We start from the raw sequence: 3,591 nt of genomic DNA, 5'->3' as shown, positions 1-3,591 counted from the left end.
GGGTGGCCAGAGGCCGAGGCGATCATCGAGAAAGTACGCGGGAGCGGCGAGGGTGGCCAGACGGGACGGAGACAGAGCCAGGGCGAGTGCTCCCCGCGGAAATCAACGGGGTTGCGAGCGTTTCGATGAAATTTCCGGCGTATTGTCGGCGTTCGGCGGCCGTGAATGATCCGGAGCCACCATCAACCCCTTTGCGAAGAAGCGGGGACGGGGAACGAGGGCGAGCCTGATGGGATACGGGGATGGCGTCGCGTCCCTGGCGACGCCGCGACGCTGACAGCGCTGCTCGCCCCTGTTCCCGCCCTTCCTCCCGTCTCTATCTCCACGTTTTCTTCGACACACCCTGGATTAAAAGCTCCCGGCTGTTTCTGCGGGCCTGCGGACCGTAACGCTCGCGTGAGCGTTGCCCAAACGAGCGCGATCATCGCTGTTGGATACGGAGGTGGGAGACGGTGAGGAAATTGAGGACACGGGACGGAACGTGGAGGGCTGAGAGCAAAAAAGTGGAGGTACGGAAGTTCACAAGTATACGTTTTCCAATTGCGATTATTTGGAGTGGATTTTAGGTTCTTATTGTTGGTTTCTGCGTGTGCATTAAGGGTGGTAAAATTGAGAGTGATATTAATTTTTCATTCTATGGAATGGTAACACTCGAGCAATCTATTTTCGTTTAAAGAAGAAACGTTTGTGGAAGAATCAGTCCGTGTAACGCGGTGGTTTCCTTATTAGCGGCATTACATTATGGCAGTAATGTGTAGGTACGAGTAGCGAGAGGGTGATAATTAGCTGATGGCGCAGATTATCACTGTTCCCGTAACGATTGATGAAGTAGAAGGTGCTAACGATTATTTAAACAGGTAATTAGGCAAATTAAGGCGGTACTACAGTTCCGAATAACACCACTTACGCGAACAGAGCGTACAATGCGCCTCTGTACACGATACTATAATTTAACCGGCGTCTAACTTAATCGTCGCTAGGTAATGTGCTTCGTATTTGTCTTCTTAATGTACCATAGTTGATTTCAGAACAGATTACGGGTTCTACGAACAGACGTTTCTCTTTCAGACCTACCACTTATCGCGCAGAGAATTTTATTACTTCTGCAAAAATATGTTCTTCGATGTTAGCGCTATATTTTCGACTGTTCGCGATATTCTCCTAGCGACAGAAGCGACCATGTTGGCGATATTAGCTTGGCCGTCAGCGATGGCTACCAGCCTTTCGTCCGAGGGGGATGAAATACTTGATGATATTAAACATGAATAATGTAACGGCACGGGGACGAGGAATAGCGGCTTCGATAACGCTCTCTGGAATATAACATACGCAAAATCACAGTGTAACAGCTGTTTGACGTGTACCAGCCTCGCATTTAACGCAACAAAAGAAAGGATTTATTAAAATTAAAAGCGTCGATAACCTGATATGTTCGTCTACGTTTTTAATATCTCGTGGGTCCAGGTTAAGATATCGAAGGGAGGAAAAGTTTTCTCGTTTGGTGGCGAAGCTTATTGGCAGGAATCGCGATACGGGAGTAAATTGGTCGAAACAAGAGGGCAAACAGGAAGAGGGGAAAAAATCAGTGCCGGATGACTCGCCGGTTTCCGAGCGAGCCGGAATGACTAAGTGTGAATTCAATTAAGGGTTTGTTTTAAGCGTCTATCAGAGCTTGTTTACGGACTCGCTCATTATTTACGTAACACGGTGAAATTGACAATTTCGCCTTGGCCAATTAACGCTTTAATCGGCGCGACCCAATCGATTCTAATTTCATCGGCCCGTCGATCAATTACGTGCCTCGTGATCGTGTCAGTTCAACTGAACTTGGCATTCTATAATATTTATCAAACTTCCAAACTATTTTTTCATCCTTTTGCGCGTCAAGACATTTTTACAAAGGATCAATTAATACTTCACCCTTTCCAGAGAAAATAAACACCCGTATAATTTCCAATTCACGCGATCCAACTCTAATATCTGTTAACTAAACATTTTCGAGACCCGAACTCGAACTTTCGAGGTCTACAAAAATATTTCTTCACCCTCCGCGCGAAGCAGCCATGAAAACCGAGACGGAGCGAGCGGAAAACAGCGGGGTGTTAATAATGGCCCTGGAATTCGGCCGTGGACCAATGTCAAAGGACCTCTCCTCGTCCAATCCCTGTCGGCGAGTGCGGCAGGATGTTGTTGTAGACAGGACCAAATAGTCCAGGGCGGACCCTTCTTTTAATTGTATCGAAGGGTCAATCCTCCGGTCCCGGATAGACGTGGACCCGTGAGAAACAGGGATGCGTGCACCGGGGGCTCCAATTCATTTCGTCCGGGCCTTCCCGTGGAAGCGTCATTAATTTGGTGCGCGACGCTGCCCCGGAAAAATGGACAAATCGGTCGAAATGTCGCGGCGTTCTTTGAGACACGCGAAACTCTAGAAGTGACTCGAGTCGACGTCGAGAAGAGATCATTACTTAAGTCGGTCGGCTCGGATAAATCTCGTATAACACGATTTTCGTCGACAAGCTACAGTATTCGTATTACAAGTCCAGATTTCCTGTTACTTCTCCGCTGAATCGCTGCATTCTTTGGTTAATTTCGATTAGAATTGGAATTGAAGGGGACGCGATGCTGAGGACGATTTTTGTAAAGAACCAGTGGCAAGGATTTTGGTCGAGCCGATGGCGCGTCGAGATTGAGACGTTTTTTGAAATGGACCCTGTGGAGAATCGTAGCTCGTGTCCACGCGTTGCGCTCGAGTGGGGCTGTCACAATGGGAGCAGAGCAGTGGGACGGAAAAAAGAGAGCAGCTGTGAAGAGGAGCTTGAAATGGCGATTCTATGCGCGTCACGAGTTGCTCCGCTATGATCGCTCGCCGCCTCGCCGTTCGATTTCCCTCTTTACCGCCGGTGGATTATCGTTTTTGCGAACACGATCAAGGCGAACGATTTAATTCCGAGTCGTCACGGCTTATTAATTGATAAAGGAATCGCGCTGCGTGCCTTTGCTAACATTCAATCACCGCGTAAGGACCGCAAAACAGACAGGAGGAGTGAGCCGTACCTCGCGTTTCGAACTCAAAGGCTGACTTTCAAAGGCTGATGTTGTTTTTACCGATTTTTAACACGCCAAAGCGTAAGCATTATATTATAGCATTTCTTGTTTCAGAAGAACCGACGAGAGCCAGCAACTGTTTTATAAGGCGAAGACGACGTTAATCTCTCGATAGAGTGTAAAAGTTTCGCGTAAGAAAATGCCACGATTCTTGACGAACAGGATTAATACTGATCCCACTTCGTCCCGGAAACGAGTCAATGGAATTACAGGATTAATTACGCGAAGGGTGTTAATGTCGAATTCGGTCAACGTTGAAGGGGATGCTCGAGGACCAAGGGTCGCTGGTCACTCCCTGGATTTCGCGTAAACCACTGGCAAAACGTGTCGTCGAATATCACGAAAAACATGGATACCGTTCACTGCGCTGTTCATTTTTATTTTCACACCACGATCCCGAAAAAAATCAACATTTTCTCACCGATGAGAGATAAATCAGACCTCCTGGGACCTTCAGTGAAATACGAAAGTCACGCTATTTGC

The sequence above is a fragment of the Xylocopa sonorina genome, unplaced genomic scaffold, assembly GCF_050948175.1.
Source record: "Xylocopa sonorina isolate GNS202 unplaced genomic scaffold, iyXylSono1_principal scaffold0031, whole genome shotgun sequence".
Lineage (NCBI taxonomy): Eukaryota > Metazoa > Arthropoda > Insecta > Hymenoptera > Apidae > Xylocopa > Xylocopa sonorina.
This window is presented reverse-complemented; position numbering follows the sequence as displayed.